General features: G+C 36.9%; 1 protein-coding gene across 6 annotated transcripts in view; it reads left to right on the forward strand.

Annotated features, from left to right (window-relative positions):
- Window positions 1-18,820: 18,820 nt before the first annotated feature.
- LOC127847486 (LIM domain-binding protein 3-like) overlaps window positions 18,821-27,307 on the forward strand; it is a 55,097-nt gene continuing 46,610 nt past the window's right edge. For 4 of the 6 annotated variants that reach the window (XM_052379448.1, XM_052379450.1, XM_052379451.1 and 1 more), the window contains exon 1: window positions 26,725-26,860. The gene's annotated coding sequence lies outside the window, so the exon portion shown is untranslated. Of the gene's footprint in view, window positions 18,931-26,724; window positions 26,861-27,307 lie in introns of those variants that run through there. The other 2 variants (XM_052379449.1, XM_052379453.1) reach the window with 2 other exon arrangements.

A 27,307-nucleotide genomic window follows, 5' to 3' on the forward strand; every position in this document is an offset into this window, starting at 1 on the left:
TCAACGACTTTAACCCGCTGTCCCATACACTTCGACAGCGCAGTGTTATTTCATTGGATGTTTCAACAAAAGTCTTGGGTCTGTATGTAACGTGCACTGACATCTGTCCAGATTCCTTCAATCGTTGGTGCCAGTCTAGTAAAATAACTATTACTGCCGCCATTCAAATGTATAGTCACTGTTCTATTTTGGTAGGTAAAAAACATTAAGTTTGTTCACACCTCAGTGGGCTCAATGAAATATATCTCAAGTATACTTGTTTGACAAAGCAGTGTTATGTACAAATAGTATACATACTTACAGACAACTTCAACGTTGGTTTGAGTCATGCATATAATGTTACATTTTGAATTAACTTCTGTTTACATATTTAGTTTAAAGCGATATATTCGTGTACACCTTTCGAATTCCGTGTAGTAATACAATCGATTATTAAAAATTATCCAAATGGTTAACATGGTCGGGTATCAAACTGAAGTTCTTCAATGTTGAATTGCTATTGTTATGACTATACCACATGAACAAATGATGCCGTCAATGACTTTAGACGATGCTTCACAATAGTTAACAATGTTTTAAAGTGTGCAATCAGAAAATTTGAATACACGTACTAGTATTTCAACGTAACCACGGCATTATCGCCAAATTAGTTCACTCTATAGTAAATAGCTATTAAAAGTTTTGTTTTACATACAACAATACGAACAGAAGGCCACTATTCGTTTTTGCGGATATTGTGTGTGCAAGAGAGGTGGTACAAAACGAAGCAGGCCTTTTTATTATACTTTCACAATCGCATACCATATGAACTTTTATTATCTGATTGAAAAAGTTGGATACAATGGGTCTGCGTTGTTTGTATCAATGGATTAGTTCTTTTCCCAAGGTTTGGCGCATTCGAGGATATTTCTGTTGGTATAGTATATATAAAAGTATACAGCAATACTAAATTTCATGAAACATATGCTATTTATTTATTTTACGAATAACGCGCTTGTGAACATGCATTTGAACTGTTGATATATCCTCACGTACCCCGCTTTCTCTTATTGCCCATAATCTAGAGTGCAGCTGTGTGACGCCAGCGCCGTAACAACCAGACAGAGCTACAGTATTGACTAAAAATTATTTAAAGCCCGTGTCCTTCGAAAATAATTTCGAAAATTGAATCGGTTCTAAAATAGAAATCGGCATGTATTTCTCTGTAAACTTTGAGAGACTGCGAATGCGTCTGTTCACAATTGTTATCGGTAAGATGATTGTCTGGAACTGAAGAAGATCACAGTCACGTGATGTCGCCACCCCCTTCCAAAAGCATTATTATATATCAAAATGGGATGATGTGCCTTAAATCAATATCACATAAGGGCACAAGGTTTTGAATTAATTGTGTTTAAAACAGCTGGGATATTTATCAAATGTATCAATTACCCATAATCAAGAGACAGCTACATGACTTTATGGACACTCTATTCAACATTAATTAGCACATTGTAATTATTTCGTAAATCACTTATGCACAAATAAAATATAATAGCCTAAACATTCATAAATTGTTAATATTTGATTTTTAATGTTTTTTGTTATGTAGTGTACACAGCCAAAATAAGACATTATAGTCAGACGCAAACCAAATTGGACGAGCACCTCCTGAGGTCAAAGATGAATTGGCAAGAATAAGGACATGAATGACCCATGTCGAGCAAACATAAGACGCGAACATGTAAATATGCATGATCTATCACACATTAGAAACAATAAGAGTTCTGTGGTAAAAATATCAGAACTATAGACCACTTGCTTTGGGAGGGCAAACACATCCAACTTTTTGAAATCAGTTTAGGGGCAGCAACATGCTGTTCGACAGCTGGTGGTGGTGTAGGATTCTCACTGGCAGTTGGTGACTGATTTGGGGGTCCATAAGCCAACTGACGTCTGGTGACCGGGATTGTTGCAGATTTTGGTGTATCACGTGTAGCGACAGGTGTCTGTGCAAGTTCATCTAGATCTGGTGTTCTCGGAATAGCTGGTGTAATATGATCGGGTGGGTTATTAGGGCCCAAAGGTAGAGATGTGTCCTTTAGTTGGGTTGGTGGAGATCTGTTGAGTCCGATGTCCCAATCAACGGTCAGCCTGGACAGTGGTGCATGGACTGGGATGTATTGACGTAGAAATTTACGGTTACGCAGTGTGGCACGTCTGGAGCCGTCAACTCTAACAACATATTGATCATATTGGCGTACCTCTATGACAACGCCGGTTTTATCCCATTTCCGGGGGTAGTTGCCAATTTGATTTTGAAGCCGAACATGGTCACCGACATCAAGTGGTTGGAGACGTTTTGTGTGCTCCGTTAGCTTCTCTGCACTTTGCAAGTGTCTATTCCGGAGAGCTTCCTCTCTTGCCATTGCCGTGAAACGCCATGTCTCGTGCGGTTTGTACTTGCCAGGTGGGATAGGTATGAAGTCCCATATGGGTCTGCCGAATATACACATAGCTGGGGAGAGTTTTGTATCCCTATCAGGTGTGTTGCGATATTGCAGCATTGCACGTTGGAATTTGTCAGTGTCAATGTCCCCTGATGCACTGGTATTGTCCATTAGAAGGCGTTTGACAGTCTTCACACCAATCTCGGCCTGACAATTGCTATGGGGAAATGCGACAGATGACAAACGATGATGAACACCCCAATCTTTCAGGAATTGTCTCGTAATGGTAGCAATGAATTGGGGACCACCATCAGAAGCAGGCTCATCTGGAATCCCATATGTAACAAAGATCCGTCTGAGGCAAGTGATGAGCCCGGTAGCACCTTGATGTGATTTCTCGACAATGGGCCAGTTAGAGTACCGATCGACAACTACTAGATAATTATGTCCCTGGTAGGTAAAGTAGTCAGCTAAAAGGCACTGAAATGGATATTCTGGGACAGTTGGTGGGATTGGCGGAGCACTCGGGTTTGACTGGGCATTTCGATTGCAGTTATTGCAACCAGAGCGAAGAGCGGTAATGTCAGGTGTTTTGCCAGGCCAAAATACTGATGATTCTGCTCTAGCTATCATTGATGTTACTCCTTGGTGTGTAGCATGAAGTGCGTCAAGGACTTTCTGATAAATGGAGGGATCACAAAAGGGTCCTTATACAGGATAACACCATCTGTAACGGGGAGGTCATCTCTAAACTGAAAGAAATCCCTCAGTGTATCAGGCATTTGTGTGCGTGATTCAGGCATACCGTTCTCTATCAGGTCAGCTAGAACAATCATATCGTCGTCGCTCGCTGTCATGATACGAACCCTCTCTCAAGTAACTGACTGTATACTGAGTGCGCCAATTTTTCCTCTTCACCAGTATATGCATGAGTGTCGTTCGTTCTAAGGACAGACAAAATAGATGGTCTAGATGATGTGCGCGACAAATCGGCATTGACAGTGGCTACGTCATCAGGTAGGATCAGTTGTACAGGTTCGTTGACAGGATGGCGTGATAGACAATCCGTTGCACGATGCTTCACTCCTGGGACGTGAATAATACTGAATCTGTATCGCAGTGTCTTTTCCTTCAGATTTCGTTGGCGTGTATAAGAGATGTCCTCAAGGGCCCTGTCACTAAATATCTTAATTAGAGGTTTATGGTCCACTGCTATGATGAGGTCTGGACAACCAAGTACAAAATACCTCGCTTTCTCTAGTGCATCTGCCACTGCTAGTGCCTCACCTTCTATGGGGGCATATCTTGACTCGGCCGCGTGGGTGAATCTGCTTACCACAAAAGTGATCTTCCAGCCCATTGGACAGCAGAACGGCTTGATATCTGTGCATGAGCAGTGTTTATGTAGTGGCCAAAGGCCAATACCCGTTTTGGACCAGTCTGTAGCTAAACAGGTAGTTTTGGCGGGGTCGAAGATCGTGACGCCTTTCTATATCTGGTCCGCAATCACCCGTTTGGATTCCTCAAAGAGCTCGTTCAACTCTTCAGTCCACTCAAAGTGGGTATCTGGTTTAAGTAAGTCTCTAAACGGTCGCATACGGTCAGCCATGCTAAAGGCATACGAAACTTGATTCACTAGGCCGAACCATGACCGCACATCGGTAAAATTCTTTGGGCAAGGAAACTGAAGGATTGCCATCATGTACCGTTGACTAGGGCGGACATCATTTGAAGAAATTTCAAAGTCGGCAAATTCCACTGTATCAGCACCAAAAACAAACTTCTCTGGATTAAGTATGATGCCAATGGTCTGTTTGGTGGAAACTCTGCTCTAAGGAACCTGCCCACAGCAATACGTCGTCTACACATTTGGTCTTATTTGGGATTTCCGCAACAATCTCATCATAACGCCTTGTCTAACCATCACCTGAAGCAATATAGCCTTGTGGAGCAGTCTTGTAGCGGTATCTGCGACAGGGAGTTATGAATGTGGTCAAATGACGGTCTTTTTCACATATTGGTACACTATGGTACCCATTCCAAGCATCCAAAACGGTCTTCTTTTTGCCAGCTGGAACTGAGCGGGCCTGTAGGAATGGGGAAGGGGTATGGTGGGTCTCACGGGTTGTATGGATATTGAGCGCTTGAAGATCCACTGTATGCCTCGGTTTTCCAGTCTTCTTCGCACAGACGACCATCCTTTGGCACCATGTAACAGGGTTTCCAATAGGAACTTGCTCAATAACACCTAAATGCACATCCTGGTCAAGTCCTTCCTTCACAGCATCCCTCCAGTGCAGTGGTACTGGCACTGGGGTATGATGAGCAACAGGTTTAGCATCTGGATCGATCATTAGTTTCATATGGTGTTCACATGTATTAAATGTGCTTGATCGATAGTATTCGAGCAGATAGTTCTGCAACATCTCACGAGATCCCTCGGATATTGGGAATGGTAATGTACGGGGCGGTGGAGGAGGAAGTTGTCGAGATGGACAACCACATGGAGCCAAACTTTGGTCATGAACATCGGCTGTGCAATGTTGGAATGCAGACTGTACCTGTGGAAAACTATCTGGTATGATTCCAAGGTCAATACACGCCTCCCTTCTTAGGAATAACTTGTGCGACGAATCTGTTATATACGTCATTTGCCGGGTTGTAACAGGAAGTCCAGTGGAATCGGTGCTGGAGATGCGAAGCAAGATTGCACCCAGGATCTTAATACCTTCATTATTGGCAGTGTGCATTCGCATAGTAACTGGTAGTAGATCTGATTCTCTTAAACCGAGGCGATGGATAACTTTAAGGCCTGCTAAACAGCTCTGACAACCAGTATCAGCCATGGCAGGGACGGAGGTTGGGGTCGAGCGTGCATACACGTCGTCGAGATCAAGTTCAGTATAGTCTTCGAACACAGTGTGAACATTCACATTTATAAATGGCTGAGGCTTGGAACTTCGGCGGACCCAAGTGTCTGATAGAATGTCATACACATGATGCTCGAGAGGTACGCTATAATTACGCTTGCTAACTGTGCACACTTCACTACCGAGGCTTGTGTCTAAACAGTATGAAATGTCAAATAATGTACACAAGGAGTCGAACAGTGCATTCTCATGATCTGTTCCCCTGGATTGATTGGCTCGTGGTGGGCGGTGGGTCCTGTCCTTTCTGCGACAGATGGATTCAGTATGGTGATCACGCTTACAGTGTTCGCAATTGTGGCCAAATGCTGGGCATTGAGTACGGCGAATATGTGCTTTACTTTGCTTCCCGTGTCCTCGTTTACCACAATATGAGCAAACCTCTAAGTCAGACTGTCCCGATACTTTCTGTGTTTTCTTGTAGGTGCTGGCAACATTGACCGACTCTCGATCTAACAGGCGAGAGGCAGAGCGTTTGCCTGCTTCCTTAGCCTCCACAAACAGAAAAATGTCCTCAAGGCTCATGTCCTGGCCCCGTGTTCACAAAGCATTTTTTTGCAATCGAAAATCGATTTTGCTTGTCATTGAAAATGGATTTCCATTGTAGTTGATAGGCAAAAATGAAAATCGATGTCAGTTAAAATCGATTTTCGATTGCAAAATCGTTTTGTGAACACGGGGCCTGGTTTTTATCACCGAGGAGATTCATTCGGATTTCAGGGTCTGCGAGTCCTCTGCTTATCAAATCGCGCATAATGGCTTCCGTATAACTAATGTCAATATCACACCCAGGGCATTTGATTAAATACTTGCAAATGTTTGCCTGACCCTGCAACCTAGCGCCGAAACCTCGCACAGTCTCGTCCCGATCTTGATGCATATTTTGTAGCGTGACGCGTGCCACGATATTGTTTTCCTCGCGGACGGCCAGTTTACTAATTGCAGCAAGTACCTGAGCCTCTGTTTTATCGGTGAGGCTTCCACTGGCTCTTGTGATGTCCTTACGTAGAAGTTCGTCACAACACTCAAGGAGTTGTATAACCTTGTCTCTACCGGTAACCTTTGTAGCATCGACATAGTCTTTCCAACGGCTTTGAAAATAAAACCAATCCTCACATGTACCTGCGGCGGAGATGGTTGGTCGTCGTACGCGTTCAATTTTTGCAACAGCTACATGGACAGCTGGTGGTGCAACAGGATGTGCTGCGCTGTGTGCTGTTATGAGTGCTACTACGATCAGTGGGTCGACATCCGGAGTCTTGTATTCACAACCTGGGAATGGACACTGTACCTCTGGCATGGTTTTAGTATCTTGATCATAAATAAGGATACATATATTTGTTGGATGAACTTTAATGGTCTCTATCAACAATGATCAAGATCTGAAAAGATAAGAAATAGCAATAGTAGTATAAAACCCTATAGAATATAGTATACCTTCAAAATGAAATACATGAAACAAAATCCGATTTTAATGGGTTTATTCGTTGTCTTGAAACACAAATCGAATTGAGAAATAAATAGGATTGATTGAATATTTTTGGAGCAATGTCCAATTGCATACTATTCTATTATGTACCCTTACCGTGTCTTTATCTGTTATCTTCCATAATATAAAAGCATTGTTTATGTATTGCAAAATAGACGCCGTTGTAACAAAAATTCGATAATATTATCAGAAAATAATAGCAAGAGCAAATGAGCATTATATTTTAGTCTAGTCAACTTATTCAAATCTAATGAATCAATTCATTCGTTCACCATTCGTATTCAAACATCGGTATTCGTGCGAGATGCATTGAATAATATAAATAGATCGAACTTTCGACGATTTACAAATATGAAAAGAGTGAAACTTCAGCTACATCAGCATGAGAGAATAGATGATGTAGCAGGTGGTTCTTTTTAAGGAAAGGGACGAATTGCCAAACAGAGAAATAAAGCACCAACGTATCAAATGCATATAGTATATACGCAGCACACAACAAAAAAAATACAGTTTGTATCCTTGCAGTGAACATAATGATACAAAGTCAGCGAGTATTTATGTAATCATTTGTACACAACACGTACATGTAATTATATGGCCATTCCGTACGATACTAAGGGCATTTCGGGTGATTCGTATGTTTATCATGTATTTTACCTTGTTAAAGTTATATTTGCACCAAACAACGCACGATATTACATTTCATAAGCTTGTGTTATGTGCTGGCTTACTTTCGATCTTGCAAAGAAATCCTTGAGGTGGAACCAGTCATATGATGTGTACATGTTGGACGAAAGGTATACTTGAAAGAGAGGTGGTCTAGAAAAGAAAGGATTCGCAATGGAAGTCTGTCATGGTGCTTTATGTGAATCTTGCAAGCGGTACATGCGTTTAATTACCACGCAAGTCACCGTATTAGGGGTGTCCGTATTTGGGGGGTTTATAGGGATACTAGGGGCCGCGATGGATGTGCGCGCGCATGGATACAGAGCGTCCTTCTCTGGACGGGGTATCGGACTCGGGTTTGCGGTCCTGGTGACCGGAAGTGTGGTGACGTATGTGGTCAATGTCATAAAATCGCGCGCGGAAAACGAAATACGTCGACTTAAATTCACTATACTGATAAAAGACGTTTGTATTCGTCTTGATGCTATCGAAAACAATATACGTGGTATGGAACTTATGAACATGGAACTGAAAAATCAGCTATTTGAAGTAAACACCAGGTTTAATGTTTTAACGGGTTTTGAATCTGTCATATCGTATTACCTGGATAATTTGAAGGATGAACAATTAACGGAACACCTTACTCTTTATCGACTCATGGAACGCCTAACGGAAGTGTCCAGTAGAAATGACGACGAACCGTGTCATGAGGAAAAGGGCATACAGAAAAAAGATCAGCTGTATGCATGTAAAGAAGCGAAAAAACAGGGGAGAAATTCTTCGCTTGAAACTGTTGGTCAACTTTTATTTCGCTCTTCGCCTTATTTTCGATACCGCCTGACAAACCCCCTAATCAAAGTGACCCGCGTGTTGGACGCGATGTTGGCGATGTGGCTCGTAGGATCCATTTGGCTGGATACCGGTAAGCATTCGTGTCTGGCGCGAGGAGTTGCCGGGATGTTCCTACTAGATCTTTGGGGAAGCCAGCTTAATGTGCTCGTCGAGGCTTCTTGCGAACTGCTTGATTCTGCATTGGGCAGTTAAACAGTAAAGACTGAGATTCTCCGTTGCTCTTCTTTTCACCACAGAAAACTGATGCCATAAGTTTAACAATGTTTTGGTTTTCCAGTACGAAATCCGTGATTCGACGCTGAATGTAATAATAGTTGTGACAAACCTAAATTATCCGGAACAACACGTGCTGAACACTTAAACAGAAAAAGTGCGGAATACTACCGAAATATGAGATACCCCTTTGACGCTTTCTGGCGGGGTATGATGTTACAAACGATATACTGATGCGGTATCTGTCTACCTTTGAGCCGATTCAGAATATAGTAATTATTAAAAGCCTAACGAATAATGATAACAGCGATTGCAGTTTGTTTTTCGACTGTATCGAGTATCCAGTCATTCTTTCAACGCTATATGTTAAACGTAGGATGTATTACACAGTGTTCGAATAACAATTTGAAATAAAAGTGGATGTTATTGTTTGAAGTATGCAAACCATAAAATATTAGCATATTTTGTGATTGTCCTTACCTTTAACGAAATATTTCAACTTCGTGGTTTTTGTACTCTACAGAAACTAAAAATTTGCAATACTGCAGTATACGTCACCGCGGAAACTGGCCCTCCTAGCATTTTAGCCATTTCTGCCATTACGTTTAACATAATCAGTTTTTTATCAACTTATTGTAATGTTAATGTATTCTTTTAGAATAGCTGTCATTTTTAGGTAATATTTGAACGTTTTCAAATTTGATATATCATTTTTAATACGATGTCTGTTTGTGATGTAAATTTGTGATTGCAAGTGTTCAAAAGGAAGAATTATCGGGAAGGCATACGGCCGAACGAGCATACGTCCGATAGAGCATATGTCCGTGTGACTTAAATTCGACAAAAGTGTTGGGTCGTAAAATTCTCAATGAGATTTTAAAAGGCAACATTTTTAATCGTTCTGGGTTAGTTTAGAAAAATATATTTTTATAATTTTATATATTTTACCCAGCGATTTCATCAATAAATTCCTTTTAATAGATGACTTAAAATATGTGTTAAAGGGGAAATGTCTGTGATGAAGGGGATATACCCTTCATTTTTTCCCTTTAAGAAAAGTACAAACATATTAAGTCATTTCTATTTAATTTTAAGACACTATTACACCCAAGTAAAACAGTTATACATAACGAAGCAGACATTAACAGAAACCTTTCGTGATCATGATTTGTTTCACTTAAAGGGACCTTTTCACTTTTTGGCATGTGATGAATTTTGTCAGTAAATGCTTTATATTGATAAATGTAAACATTGGATCTAAAAAGCTCCATTAAAAAAAAACAAGAATACAATTTAAGAAATAAAAAAGTAACCCTCATCTGGGCTGGAACCACTGACCCCTGGAGTTAAAAGTCTAACGCTTAGACCACTCGACCATCCGTGCTCATGCAACCAGTTATGTTTTTTTATACTTTATATAAGCAATCCTCGTAGAGTAAAAAAATATAACGACAACATAACTCTCCAAATTATTCAATCGTTTCACGTTGCAACACTTTATAATTTTCAGGTTTTTCAATCGTTAAAAGATGCATATAATGGATATTTTAGAACATGGTAAATGTTCAGTATTACTGTTTCCTCACAAATATCATAACTGCAACGACAATTTGCGAATCTGAAACATTTTAAAAAATAAATTTTGTCAATTTACAAAAACGTGACAAGAACCGTTTAAAAGTAGAAATCCAATTATTTGCTCACTCGTGTATACACAACTACATGAGCATTAGCGGTACAATAAAGGCAATAAAAGGAAGTTTGGTTGCTGTATTGAAGGTGTCAGAATATCGTCCGTTCTCATGTTGAAGAAAAGGAGCGTTGATTAGGACTAAATTGAAAATTTGTAGGGGCTTTATCGGGTTTTCAATAAATGAGTGTTTAATTTCGAGTCCAGTAAAAGAGACAGAGATTTCAGCCAAACGAAGACACCATTGAGAATGTTTGACTCATAGAAAATATTTTATTGACCCAATATAGTGCGCATAGTGGTGTTTGTTGTTGAAGTGGGTCTGAAGTTGCATTAACTATATACTTTTTAGTTTTTTATAGTCGATGAAGTGAAATAGGCATACAAAACAAACAATGCGCATGACGTTACTATTATTACAGGGACGGCTGTACTTTCAACGCATTAATGACGGGGTATTACGGTTGTATCCATTTTGCGTGTTTTCTGAAAATGTGTGCGGTCATTGCAATACAGACAGCACTATCGTTAGACTTTGACATATGTTTTGTTCATTTGAGTCATATGTTAGAGTATGTCACCCCATATAGGGCTATGGTTAACTAAAGTGACAAAATAGTATATTTTAAAACTTAACATACGAATTATAACTCTTAATAAGGTTGTCTGCACATATCAATAAATGTTCTCGAAGATAGTGATTCAATTAAAAAAAAGCGAACTCACTATTTACATTTCCAGTATCGAAATAATTCATCGTAAAGTGTTATTGGAGTTTTGTATTTATTTCTTATACTGCTTAATTTAATAACATGAACAACAATGCAACATATTGATTGGATTTTTCGCAAACAATCGTTTTCCTGTTCACGATTTCACAATAACTTTCAAGTTTCATCAAATTCAAAATATTGACAATACAAAATTATATTTGCATGCTTTGCGCGCTTGGTATCAGCGGTGCGCTAACACTGCGCTTATTTATCCTATCATCATTCTTTCTTTTGATAAGGATATGTTAATTTTTTGAAATCAAATACCATATTGTACAGTGTATATGTATATATCAAATTTAGGTTTATCAACATATTATGGCTACACTACCAGTTTTGGATCCTGTTATATGCTGCATAACTATAAATACATCGGCGCGTTTGTATTGAATATACAAACACTATCCACCAAATCGTATACTTTTGTTAATTTACACACACTCATGTTAAAGCGCACAAATAGTATTTAAATAAATAATAGTATTCAAAAGTGGAATGAGAGATTGTGAAACTCAAGCAGAGCCACTATATACAAACACATTTCCATTTTAAAATTTCAGCCTTATATAGATTTGTGCACAATTAACACATTTCGAATAAAGGTTTTCTAAATTAAGATGCTCTTCACATAGATAACATGTAGAAAGTTGGAGATGGGCAAAACGGTTAACGATAGATGAAAGAAAATGTTATATGTGTAAAACGTTAGAAGGTGAATTTCACTTTGTTTAAGAGTGTAGAATGTATTCAGAATTAAAATCTCAGTATATACCATTTTATTACAGAGACCGACCCGACATAATCGTTTCAAATTCACTGTCAAAACTGTATTTGAATGTCTTTTATCAATTGTCATTATTATCTTTTCAATGAAGGCTATATTACAGTATCGTGCCTATTCATAAATGTATTTAACAACAATATTGCTGTAACGTAGTTTATAAACCGTAATGAATTGAATTACAGCGATAACATCAGATTAAACAGCTGTACACACATTTGCTTTTTTTTTAATTTCGCATATCAAATGACGTTTGGGCCATAGATATATCTAGACGAGTTAAATAAAATATGGTATGAAATGACAACGAGTGTCAGAACTTTTTATCCCATGCTTTTAAATGAGCAAATTAAATAAATATTTACGCAAACATAATGACATAGAGGATATTTGTTGGATCCGGTGGATTATCGATTTTAATTCACGAGTGATCATAGAAAATAATATTTTCACGAGCGGCGCAGCCACGAGTGAAAATATAATTTCTATGATCACGAGTGAATTAAAATCGATAATCCACCGAATCCAACAAATTTTCTTTTTATTTAATGCATTTTCAGAGTTTATATACATTGTTTAAAGTAACATTACTACTCAAAATCAATGAAAATTTCGTACAATATTTCGTAAAATAAAGCTTAACAATTAAAAATCATTGTTCCTTATGGCAAGTGCCGAAATTTCAACGCCAGATGTGGTCTGGTAAAATAGATGCTTGTGGATACAAAATGCTAGTTTTTATTATGGTTTGTATATGGTACCATTTTAGTGTTCATGTGTCGTATGAATAGATGTATTCGCAGGGAATTAACATGGAATTTATTGTGTCCACAAATAAATAAAAACGAGCATTTTGTATCTACACAAATCTATGTAGTCATACCACATCTAGCGTTGAAATTGTGGCTATTGCTATAAGGAACACTGATTGTTTAAGTGTTAACTTTATTTTACGAAATACTCGAAATTTTCGTTGATTTTGAGCGTTATAGAGACTTTAAGAGTTTAGCTAAAGAATTTTGCTGGGATAATGACGTCATTTCGTCAAAAAATGACGTCATTTCACAGTAAACAATGAAAATTATCGATAATTCTCACTGATAATTTCTACTGTTTGAAACAGTGAAATTATCAGTTTTAATTCACTGATATTTCTCTATAAACCACCGGAAAGCATTAAATAAAAATCCCGAATGTTGTTTACATTTCATGACGTCATTTGACGTTGTAACGTCATTTCAGTAGAATAACAAAATGCAATTGGTCAAACGAACGAAAACTAAGCCAATGAAAACGCTTAAAAAGTATATTACACATGTGTGAGATAAAAATATTCGTAATGGTTATATTATATGGGAAACAGGTTTTGGTATGTGATTTAGAGGATATTTGGTGGATTGGGTGGAATGTCGATTTTAATTCACGAGTGATCATAGAAAATCATATTTTCACGAGTGGCGCAGCCACGAGTGAAAATATATTTTTCTATGATCACGAGTGAATTAAAATCGATACTCCACCCAATCCAACAAATTTTCTTTTTATTTTATGCTCACAAATTAATATTTTTTTACGTTTACCAATCCGTTCAAACCAATTTCCCTTTGGGCGCCCCAAAATATCATTACCGCTTTTACAATAAGCGTTGCAAATAGTTCACAAGAAAACAAACGTTAAACAATAACTTTTTTGTATTTACAATGCAACACATATCAAGTGAAAAGAAAAAAAACACCGATAACATCATTTAAAAAATAAATAATCATATTATGACACAATTTGTTTATGTCATGTTGTCGTATAAATATGCGGAGTCTATTTATAGCGTTAATAACGTTAACAGTGTGTACATATATGTTCAAGGGACGTTACTCCGTATGTTGACATAAATATTCATCGAAGAGTTCTCACTCTTGGTGGAAGAATGCGTGGGGTAAAAAAAAAAGTGCCGGTAATCGATAATTTTCACTGATAATTTTCTATGGCACGCCTGAACCACAAAAAAGAGAAAAACTAAGTTTAAGTAACTTAAACTTAGTTTTTCACTACTTAAACTCAATTTAAGTAACTTAATTCGAATTAACGCTACTAAATGCATTAAGTAGTTAAGAAGAGTTATTTTCTATTTATGGCACGCCTGAACCACAAAAATGAGAAAAACTAAGTTTAAGTTACTTAAACTAGGTTTTTCTCTACTTAAATTCAATTAAAGTTACTTAATTCGAATTAACGCTGCTTAAAATGAATTTAAGTAGTTTTTGTGGTTCCCGCGGCGTTAACGCTAATTAAAACACCGAAAATGCATTAACGGTGCTTAATGGTAATTTTCTTACTTAAGTTGAATTAATTCAACTTAACAAGGATTTTCTCTATCAATTGTACTATTTTCAATTAAGTTGCGTTAAAATAGGTTTTTCTACTTAAAATATGTTTTTAGTTACACGAATTCAAGTTTAGTAAGGAATTTTACTTAAGTTGTAAAGTCGAATTGTTTTGATTGGTCAGTTAATGATCCGGAAGACCTAAGCACATGGCAATCTTTTTCTTCCGACCTCGGGCATGAATTTATTAACAAACCTGACAACCAATCAAAACGCTTGTTTCATATGCTTATTTTCGGACGCGAGTTTTGACTTAACGATAATTAATAATTCAACTTAAGTAAAAATTTTATTACTTAAGTAATAATTAAATACAATTAACGATGCGAAAGCACTTTAATTAATTTTAAGCAGCGTTAAATGCAATTTAAGTAACTTAACGGTAATAAAAATCAATTTTTGTTGTTCGGGCGCACTTAACGAGTTAAACTAAGTTTTTCTCTGCTTAATTCATTTTTCTCACATAAATAGAAAATAACTCTTCTTAACTACTTAATGCATTTAGTAGCGTTAATTCGAATTAAGTTACTTAAATTGAGTTTAAGTAGTGAAAAACTAAGTTTAAGTTACTTAAACTTAGTTTTTCTCTTTTTTGTGGTTCAGGCGTGCCATAACGCTGCTTAAAATTAATTTAAGTGCTTTCGCATCGTTAATTGTATTTAATTATTACTTAAGTAATAAAATTTTTACTTAAGTTGAATTATTAATTATCGTTAAGTCAAAACTCGCGTCCGAAAATAAGCATATGAAACAAGCGTTTTGATTGGTTGTCAGGTTTGTTAATAAATTCATGCCCGAGGTCGGAAGAAAAAGATTGCCATGTGGTACGAGCAAAAAATACAGATATTATAAATTTGGATTAGAATCTTAAGTCAGCTAAAATTTGTTTTAGTCTGGAATAACATTCAAAACACCCTTTCATCATCAAATTTTGCTGACAGTCAGTAACTATGCAATAAACATCAAAAACGATCCGCCCGTCTATATATTTCCGGGTCATATCGCATTTACCTGTAGTAATAACTTGTCTTGTATACGAGTAGTCATACCAGCTTGTATGTAGAAACTGGGACTATATTATATGTCCCAGGTAGAAATTAAAGATTATATCGTGTCACCGAATCCAACTTAATTATATTCTATACATGTAAATTTTGGCTTTGATTTTAGTATTTAAATGGAAAAAAACAGTCTCCAGTATCTCAGTATTGGCAGTGAACTTATAAGTAAACAATCCCAAAAAGTACACATATCAGAAATTACCCAGGTGATATTTTAAGTCTGAGTGCACTATTGTCTTTTCTGATTGGCTTAGGTCTTCCGGATCATTAACTGACCAATCAAAACAATTCGACTTTACAACTTAAGTAAAATTCCTTACTAAACTTGAATTCGTGTAACTAAAAACATATTTTAAGTAGAAAAACCTATTTTAACGCAACTTAATTGAAAATAGTACAATTGATAGAGAAAATCCTTGTTAAGTTGAATTAATTCAACTTAAGTAAGAAAATTACCATTAAGCACCGTTAATGCATTTTCGGTGTTTTAATTAGCGTTAACGCCGCGGGAACCACAAAAACTACTTAAATTCATTTTAAGCAGCGTTAATTCGAATTAAGTAACTTAAATTGAATTTAAGTAGAGAAAAACCTAGTTTAAGTAACTTAAACTTAGTTTTTCTCATTTTTGTGGTTCAGGCGTGCCATAGTTTTAACAGTGAAATTATCAGTTTTAATTCACTGATATTTCTCTATAAACCACCGGAAAGCATAAAATAAACATTTTTATATTGTAGGTGGTTTGCATATGTTTTATAAAATTATTGTCAATCAATATCAAACGTCTAACAATAGAATAAGCATTAGCCCTTCATGCTTATGCTATTGTAACATGAGTTAGCTATACTTGATATGTATTTTTTTCGTACCCATTTTTTAAGTACCCAATTTTTTGTTCGTACCAATGTTTTGTTCGTACCCAAATTTTTTCGTACCCAAATTTTTTTTCGTACCTAAATTTCTTTTCGTATCCAAATTTTATTTCTTACCCAAATTTTGTTTGCATAATTTTTTCGTACCCAAATTTTGTTTCGTACCCGTTTTTTTTCTTACCTAAATTTGTTGGCGTACCCAAGTTTTTTTCCGTACCCAAATTTTTTTTCATATCTAATTTTTTTCGTACCCCACATTCTTTCGCACCGAATATTTTTTCGTACCCAAATTTTGTTTCTTACGCAAATTCTTTTTCGTACCCACATTTTTTTTGTTGCATAATTTTTTTCGTACCCAAAATTTTCGTACCCAATTTTTTTTCGTACCCAAAATTTTGTTGTAACATAACTTCTTCATTTATTCACCAATTGACTTCAAATTAATACTGAACACCTCTTATCACAACACGGTATATCTCGACCATCCATGTCCACATTACCTACCCCAGGGCCCCACCAACATAGGCCTTGCCCACCCAAAATTGCCTTTTAATATTACATCTATGCGGCGTGGGGATACGCGTCGGCCTCTGCCGCGCCAATTCAAGTATTACTATTACTATCATGTATTGTTTAATAACTCTCAAACATTTACATACTTTAATGTATACAAGTGTCATAAGCATGTGCCTCATGGAATGAATTGTGTTATTTGGTTAATAGAAAGTATTACTATTATTATAATACTTGTTCATATTGAAGCCTATCATATGTAAAATGCAATACATTCGATATGTTGTTTTATCTAATTAGCTTTATCACTATGTGACTTTATTACACATATTTAATGGGGTTCACCTTTGACATTTGTAGTGATAAATATGCCATCTAAAACCCTATCTGATAGTATATTTTGAACTTTTCGATTATTTATTGCAGCCGGGCGGACATGCGGACGGATAAATTGACAAATGGGTTGGCAGAAAAACAAAACCGAATGGGTATATCAATATTAGTTATAATAACTTTTGTAATTGTTTATTTATTACATTATTCGATTATGCTTTATTTTAGTTACAGTTGTCTGACCTTCGACCTCTGATAAACAATAACACAGTAGTGCACGGTCTTCACATTTGACTTGGTTGTTTTGTTAGCGCATTGGTTGGTAGACGCGCTTCTCACATAGGCACGTGAGCTTGGTTGGTAGCCAATATACCCGACTGGTTGGGTTTTCTCCGCGTACTCCGCCTTCCACCACAGCACAAGGCCCCACTGATATATCTAAATTGCAGCTATAATTTAAAGGGGCCTTTTCACAGATTTTGGCATTTTTTTTAACTTATTCATTAAATGCTTTATATTGATAAATGTAAACATTGGATCATAAAAGCTCCAGTAAAACATCAAGAAAAAAATATAAAAAGGAAAAGAACATTGCCCGGAGCTGGTTTCGAACCAGTGACCCCTGGAGTCCTGCCAGAGTCCTGAAGTAAAAACGCTTTAGCCTACTGAGCTATTCCGCCGAGTATACATACGTGACGTATTTTATACCTTATATAAGCAATCTTCGTAGTTTCACAAAATTTAACGACAAAAACAGAGCTCTCCAAATTATTCAATCGTTTCGCGTTGCAACGCTTTATAATTTTTAGGTTTTAAAATCGTCAAAAGATGCATATAATGGCTATATTAGAGCATGGTTAATGTTCAGTATTACTGTTTCCTCACAAATATCATAACTAAAACGAAAACTTACGAATCTGAAACAACTTTTTTCAATTTTGTCAATTTACCAAAGCGTGAAAAGATCCCTTTAACATGTGTCCCATCTATCGCCAGTCTAGTATGTCATTTAGGCAGGAGTGTCGAGACAAACTCCGGGACCTCATATGATGCAGCTCCAAACGCGGACGGAGCTCATGAACTTCGAAACTAACAAATACACATTTGGATATCCGGTAAGCGCAGTGGTAAGTGCATGCCTGCGATTTTTGTTTGTGGGGTTCCTCTGGATACTCCGGTTACATCAATTGCTGAGTGTAAGTGTATAACGTTACAATATAGTTTTAAGTACCTTTTGATTGTCCGACGTGATGCGGACTTACGGAAAACGAACGGACAGGCAACAAGACGGCGTAGGACATGGGTAGGGAACTAGAACACTCTAATCGGATATGTTTATTTCAATATCGATAACATATTCAGACCGTTTATGAGCTACGAATAGATGTATCGAAAAACAACAACAGCTAAACAAAACACTGTGTATAAAATTGAAAACATAAATTGATCTGCTGGCGATTCGAACGTGTGACCTTCTTACCTATACGTAGAATTTACCACTAGATCGCAACATTGAATATGGCTCTAGTTTGGTTCATTCTTCTACAACAATTAACACTAAACGTAAGCGAACCCGAAGTAAATGACATGCGTACAAATTCCAATATCTGATTATGGAAAGTTTGACGAATTATAATTACCCTTCCTTATACTTTGTAATTCTTTGGTTATTTATCCCTTTGTATATGTTTTGTTTACAAATCAGTCACTCAATTGACCCGTTAAATTGCTTGTTTTACATTTTGATGTGCTAACCGTATTATTTTCGAAAATCGATTACGATCATGAAAATCGTGAATATTGTTTGAACGTAAATTCACAAGACAATAATGGTTTTGTGCATGAAACTCGTAAATAAAAGTTACAAATGGGTAAATTGTGTGAAGCGATTGTCTGTTTTAAGTTAAATGGAATGTAAAATTCATTGTCTGGATCGTGGATATTGCTATGGTAGGTAAGTTTTTAATTCTTCATTTCATTTTATTCATGGCAAATACTCATTTTAAGTGGCTGTTTTAAAGCTCATAAAACTAAGAATAAAACACAAAAAATTGACGTTTAAGGCTAAAATTCGAAGTACACTATAGTTAGATTGTGCATAATCCATATTTAATACGGCGACAACCGATAGTTATGACTAACAGATTTTACATGGAGTAATCAACGAAGGTTTGACCCTTTTACTTCGATCAACGTTAGCGATGTCATCTAGCAGTATATGAACTGTACATTATAGTATATTAAGTTTTCATGTGATTATTTATCTGACATATATGCGGTGTTAATAGCGTAATTTCACACAGGCAAATAAAAAACAACAACATATTCATATGTTTTGAATGCTGGAAACGATTTCACATTCTTCAGTTGTAGTTCCCGCTGGTCAACTACACATCTTCATTACTAAATCACGACATACTTCAATTGCAGTTTCAACCTACCTCTCTCATACACCATGCTTATTTTTAAGGAACTTATCAAATTCTAAGCAGACATCAACTTCGGACTCTTTCCCCTGTAGACGAACATAATCGTACATAGTCGTTTTCTCGTTCGATTGACGACATGGTATTCACAAACAAAACCTTCACATAAATGAAACTAAATCACTTTAGTCCTTGTAGATGCATATTATCGCACATTGTCGTTTTATCGCTCGACTGTCGTCATCGTTTTTAATTTAAAGACTTCAACATTAATTTGACTATATAGCTATAAGATTCACTCATAACTTACACAGTTGTTATATACAATCAAATATTCAGCCACTATTTACACCATAACTGTCACATTTTATCTTGTCAAAACGGACATTTTATGCATTACGCTATATAGCCCGCGCACACATATCATTCTTACCCCGTCCGTTGCCACTTCGGTTATTGCTTTTTGTACTCATCCCCTCACAGCCGTCATAATTCCTATAACACTAATATCCATAAAAAACTTTAATTAGATCTTTACCAATATTATACCGTTATCATTTACCTAATGATTATACAATCTTACACCTGCACAACTTTCATGGTTACAAGTAACCCCAACCCAGTCACCACATTCAAATTTACCCATATGAGGCGCGTTCTGAGAAAAAATAAAGTGTCGTCCCAGATAAGCCTGTGCAATCCGCACAGGCTAATTAGGGACGACACTTTCCGCCTTTACAATATTTTTGGTTAGAAGGGACTTCCTTTAAACGAAAAAATACCATACAAGCGAAAAGTGTCGTCCCTGATTAGCCTGTGCGGACTGCACAGGCTTATCTGGGACGACACTTTATTTTTTCTCAGAACGCGCCTCTGGGACGACACTTAACGCACATGCATTAAGCCCAGTTTTCTCAAAACAAGGCTCACATAATTTCTTCCGCTTCACTACTATAACTAGAAATGGCGCGGCAGAGGCCGACGCGTATCCCCACGCCGAATGTTTGACCTAGGTGTGCCCCAGGGTTGGTAATGGGGCCATGCATAGCTGAGATTGACCGTATTGTCATAAGAGAAGTTCATCATCAATTAGAAGTGAATTGGTGTAGAAATGAAGAAATTATAGTAAAAGGCAATTTTGGGTGGGTGTGGTCTATGTGGGCGGGGCCCCAGGGTTGGTAATTGTGCCATGCATAGTTGAGATTGACCGTATTGTCATAAGAGAGGTTCAGTATCAATTTGAAGTGAATCGGTGTAGAAATGAAGAAATTATAGTAAAAGGCAATTTTTGGTGGGTGTGGTCTATGTGGGCGGGGCGCCCCAGGGTTGGTAATGGGGCCATGCATAGTTGAGATTGACTGTATTGTCATAAGAGAAGTTCAATATCAATTTGAAGTGAATCGGTGTAGAAATGAAGAAATTATAGTAAAGGCAATTTTGGGTGGGTGTGGTCTATGTGGGCGGGGCCCCAGGGTTGGTTATGGGGCCATGCATAGTTGAGATTGACCCTAATGTCATAAGAGAAGTTCAGTATCAATTTGAAGTGAATCCGTGTAGAAATGAAAAAAATATAGTAAATGGAATTTTTTGGTGGGTGTGGCCTATGTGGGCGGGTGCCCCAGGGTTGGGATTGGGGCCATGCATAGTTGAGATTGACCCTAATGTCATAACAAAAGTTCAGTATCAATTTGAAGTGAATCCGTGTAGAAATGAAAAAAATATAGTAAATGGAAATTTTTGGTGGGTGTGGCCTATGTGGGCGGGGCGCCCCAGGGTTGGGAATGGGGCCATGCATGGTTGAGATTGACCGTATTGTCATAAGAGAGGTCCAGTATCAATTTGAAGTGAATCGGTGTAGAAATAAAGAAGTAAATGTAAAATAACCTAAAAAAATGAGTGATAATTTCTGACGCGGCCCCACCCCAACCGCTATAACTTTTGACCCAGGGGTCAGATCAAAATTCCAAATAGTGCAGGGTCGCACATATGCTCATAGCTACCATGTGTGTAAGTTTCAAGGTTCTAGTGCTTTTAGTGTAGGAGGAGATAGTGGCCAGGACGGACGGACAGACAGACAGACAGACAGACGGACGGACGGCGGAGATAACCACAATATCCCCACCTTTTTTTCAAAAAGCGTGGGGATAATAATCGCTATTTCAATCCCTTCACTACGTACAAGGTGCTGTCTCATATTTCAATCCCTTCACTACGTACAAGGTGCTGTCTCAATCGGTATACTTACCCTGCGCAACACACGCTAGCTTATGTTTATACACAAACTTACTTTAATACTATGTGTCATCACGTGAAACACATATGCTCCAATTACGTTTATTATTGTTGTGGCAACAAAATAAATAATAATTGAAATAGACACACACCGTCCGATTTCAGGTTAAAGAAGTTTATATACATTTTCACTACATACCAACTTACTGAATATTAACTTTTTGACACGCCTACAACTTGAATATAATTACTATTCTGTCAACGAACATCATGCAAATCAGACTTTTAGAAAAATTTCGGTTCGGACATTGCACTGTAATCCACGTATAACCTGTTCATGTGTGTTTCACTTAAACCCATTTACAACTGACGTCATCTACTACACACACACATTCATTTGCACCTAACATAATTTGTCATGAGTTTCCACACATGTGTATCTAAATGAAAATAATTTACAAACCATTGCAACGTACAGAGTTGGCATTAAACAACCAGACATGTTCAACTTACATCACGGGAATACCATTTCCACCGATTCAAAACAATTATCATGGGCACCATAAATCTACCGATGGACAACTTACAGGATTGACGTCCCACTTTCTCTAATTTACAACTCTCATTAAGTCAATCACACTTCCACCTATAGAAAACATTTTCAACTTTCATTACGGATATCACACTTGGATTCTTTTACAACTAACAGCACGGACGTCAAACGTTAATCCGTTTACAACTTCCATTACGGACGTCCCACGTTCATCCTTACATTACGGGTATCTCACTTTCATCCGTTTACAACTTACGTAGTTGGCATTACACATCCGCTAATTGTTTACTTACAACATCGCCTGTTTCCCCATTTTAAACTAATCATTAGCATCATTATTCCATCTACTAACAACTTACAACTTACATCTTGCACATCAAAATGTTACTCATTTTTAACTTCACGTACATTTAGCATCTATTCACCAATGACTCAATTCATCAAAGCGATAGAACTTAACATTTACTTTTTACAACACCTATCAAGGACATATCACGTCAAACCATTCAATTAAAATCAAAGCCATCACGCTTTCAAAAACATATTCATAACACATGGGACTGGAACGGTGTAGGGATGGTAAAAAATCAAATCTGGTGTAATGAAAAGGCATTTTAAATAAAAAAAACTTGCCTTAGTGCATTTGTTGCTAACTTATTTGGACGGCAGATATAAATCACACTGTGCTGCTACTTTTTAACTACAGTTGCCACCAGTGTCTGATACTTTGTTCATTTAATTTAAGTTATTTTACACAAGTTTGATTTTCGGCTACTTTTTGGCTACAGATCCGCTAGCGGCTGACAATTTGTTCTTTTAACATAGGTTATTGTACCAAAGTTTTGTTTTCGGCTACTTGTTGGCTACAGTTTCCGCTAGCGGCTGACAATTTGCCAAATAAATGGAAATATTTCACCTTGTTCTGTTTCTGGCTACCTTTTGGCTACAGAAGCCGCTATCGGCTATGGTAGCCAGTACCGGCTATAGGTTTTGGCTACTCAGCCGCAACCTAGCCGCTACTGACTGATTTTCGCTACCTCCAGGATACCCATTGCGGCTACCTATTTAGGTAGCGGCTAGGTAGCCGCTACTTAGCGGCTAGTCAGTCGCTACCTTTTCATTTCTGTAAGGGATACCGCTTTAAATTACAACTGGATTTTGTTGAGCCCTTTTTGCATTTAATAAAGTTTCAATATATTCAGGCTCATTTTGTTGTACTTAAAATCCATTATTATTATTCTAGTGAACTTGTTAGATTTATAAGACTTACGAAATATCAATAGTCAATTTAATTCTTTGTGTTCGCATTGTAATACCCCGTTAATAGTCGTGAGGCATTGTTTTCATTGTACTCAAGCGACAGATTACGATCTAAGCACTTTAAGTCATGTTTATATAATAATTTTAGTCACAGGGTGCATTACATGGCTCATTTTTGTCAGTAAACATTTTATTTTTAAAAGGTAAACTTCAATTTCGGCATTATGCTTTCTGTCTTGCTAAGGATCAGTAAAACACTTTTGCCTAAAATTGCACCATCCCATCAACAGTGTTCGTTTTGCGCATTCGGTTGTCCAAGAGTTTGGGTCGATCCTTACATTTTTGTTGGTCGTTAGCGTTTGATTTACCAAGGGTTTTGGCCGTTCTACCATTATATTGGTCGACTGTGAGCTTTTAATAGATGGCTGGCCAGATTTTCTCATCAGAGTTAGTCTGTATTTTGCCATCTTGAAAGCGACTACAGTAAGTCACAGTTTGAAGTAAATCTAGTTCTTGAATTGACAGTAAAGAAATGAAACTTATATCTAGTATTATTAATAATACCCGGTTACTTATTTATTTTCGCTGAACATTGTAATGTGAAATTCTGATGATGCTAATACGGAGTCACAAGTAATACTACTTATTGAACGCCAATAAATACATCAACTATAAGCCCTTCTTTTGCTGACTTTTAATGATTACACTCTACCAAGAAATAAGACAATGTTTATCCTAAAATGCAAAACACCGAAGTATTATTTAATAAAAGGAAACTGGGTTTTACTAAATATTGTCTATTTTCTGTCAGCCATCAAACCATGTCAACTGCATTGCCATAACACGGTGAAACTCAACAACTTTGTCACGTAAACGCATGTCAACTTCATTGCAATAACGTGGTGAAAATCAACAACTTTGTCACGTAAACGCATGTCAACTTCATTGCCATAACACGGTGAAACTCAACAACTTTGTAACGTAAACGCATGACAACTTCATTGCCATAACACGGTAAAACTCAACAACTTTGTCACGTAAACGCATGTCAACTTCATTACCATAACACTGTGAAACTCAACAACTTTGTCACGTAAACGCATGTCAACTTCATTGCCATAACACGGTAAAACTCAACAACTATGTCACGTAAACGCATGTCAACTTCATTGCCATAACACGGTGAAACTCAACAACTTTGTCACGTAAACGCATGTCAAATTCATTGCAATATCACGGTGAAACTCAACAACTTTGTCACGTAAACGCATGTCAACTTCATTGTCATAACACAGTGAAACTAAACAACTTTGTCACGTAAACGCATGTCAACTTCATTGCCATAACATAGTGAAACTCAAAAACTTTGTCATGTAAACGCATGTCAACTTCATTGCCATAACACGGTGAAACTCAACAACTTTGTCACGTAAATGCACGCCAACTTCTTGCCATAACACGGTAGAACTCAACAGCTTTGTCATGTAAACGCATGTCAACTTCATTGCCATAACACGGTGAAACTCAACAACTTTGTCATGTAAAACGCATGTCAACTTCATTGCCATAACACGGTGAAACTCAACAACTTTGTCATGTTAACGCATGTCAACTTCATTGCCATAACACGGTGAAACTCAACAACTTTGTCATGTAAAACGCATGTCATTTTCATTGCCATAACACGGTAGAACTCAACAACTTTGTCACGTAAATGCATGTCAACTTCATTGCCATAACACGGTGAAACTCAACAACTTTGTCATGTAAAACGCATGTCATTTGTATTGCCATAACACGGTGAAACTCAACAACTTTGTCATGTAAAACGCATGTCATTTGTATTGCCATAACACGGTGAAACTCAACAACTTTGTCATGTAAAACGCATGTCATTTTCATTGCCATAACACGGTAGAACTCAACAACTTTGTCATGTAAAACACATGTCAACTTCATTGCCATAACACGGTATAACTCAACAACTTTGTCATGTAAAACACATGTCAACTTCATTGCCATAACACGGTGAAACTCAACAACTTTGTCATGTAAACGCAGCTAATGAGTTTCTCTATCATAAACATCTTTTTGCATAAAGCTTGAACAATCGCACGTTGGTGAAAAACAACAAATGTGTCATTATCTTAGAAGGTACATAAACATAGCTTTATATAAAAAAAAATCAACCGTGAATGATAAAACATTCTAATATATGAATCTAACATGCTACTGAAGTGTTAGATATTTATATTATCTCCACAACTTGTTTACATTTCTAAATTTGTTTACAGAAACAGTCACATTAAGTCACGTGATTACATTTTGTGAAAAGACTTTCGTTTCATGAGCTGCCAAAATCGCGTAATCAAATGAGACTTCTCTTACTACAATTTCTTTACGTATGAAGTAAAGTATGGATGCTTCCAGTTGAAATGTCAAATCATTTTTGAAAAATAAGTTGACTTCATTAATAGGCTGAAAACTCCATGTACGAACTGTGTAAGTAAGCTGATAATGATCGGTTTATTTATTGATTGCATACATGTAACTATCCACGTTTGCTATTAAACACTTGCTTACAATGTGATTTCAAGAAATCACCGATTTGAGACTCCTCGAAATACTAAACGACTTAGACACTTATGTGCTTTTTACGTTGTCAAAAGAATGATTTTCAATGATTGAAGCATAAAAAGTTGTTATTTTATATATTTAAAGTAATTTCTTAGCTACGTGTACATGCCAGAGTTGTTGAGTTGCATAAATGAATGGCAGCAATATAGAATATTGATTGATGGCTGTAAGATAATATAAATTTTTTAATTGAAACCCTTGCTACTATTATTATATATCACATTGGTTTCAGCATTTAAGGTCAAAACACAATATTTTATATTATCACTACATCGTCCCAGCCCCATGTAACATTAAACTTATATATCGTGTTTAAATTTGATCCCTTTACAACCTACAATTCGTTCACCATATCTTAACCTACCAAATTAAATATACCGGCAGTAACCCATATATGGTGTTTGCGTTTACAAATGAATGTTTTATACTATGCAATATGGCAGATAATTAGCAACTTTTTATTATTTCATTGTATTAAAACAATAACCAAGAAATTGAAAGATACGTTTATGGACAAACAACCTTTGTGTTCAGGTAAGAACTTTTATCATGCTTTCCTTGTTTCAATAATTCGCAAATATTGAAAACCGCTTTGCGAGTAAAACGAACCTAACGATTTCCACGTGTCTACATTGTGTCTACTGTTCGAGTTTCCGAGGTTTACCGTAGTTTTGCTTCGGCTGTTTGTCGCGCTGGTAGCTGAGTGATTGGGATTGTGTGCCTGGAATTTATGCGTGCAAGACACTTTGAGTATTAGTCTAGCGAACCTCAGGTTGGTTGTTTATTTGCCAAAAATAGATGGGCATTATTTGGTTGTTATTGATTTCCGTTTTCCGTTGAGTTTAGTTGATTATCGTTTAGTTTGTTGTTGCTGTATTACTGCAGCAGATAACCTTGACCATTTTTTGTTCGTCTGCAAGCATGTTCACAATTTAGAAATGTTACGTACATGAATCGTCGTTCAATGATCATGACTACACATTTCATAACTACTTTACTTTCATATTTTTATGCCCTCGAAGGAGGTCATTTAGTGATCGCATTGTCCGTCTGTCTTTCAGTTACACTTTTGCGTTTAGGTTTCGAAAATGTTCATAACGTCACTTCAGATGTAACCTTCATATTTGGTATGCATGTGTATATGGACAAGGCCTTTCCATACGCACACAATTTTTGATCCCTTTGATCCCTTTGACATTGACCTAGAATTTAGGGTCCG

This window comes from Dreissena polymorpha, chromosome 10 (assembly GCF_020536995.1).
Source record: "Dreissena polymorpha isolate Duluth1 chromosome 10, UMN_Dpol_1.0, whole genome shotgun sequence".
NCBI lineage: Eukaryota > Metazoa > Mollusca > Bivalvia > Myida > Dreissenidae > Dreissena > Dreissena polymorpha.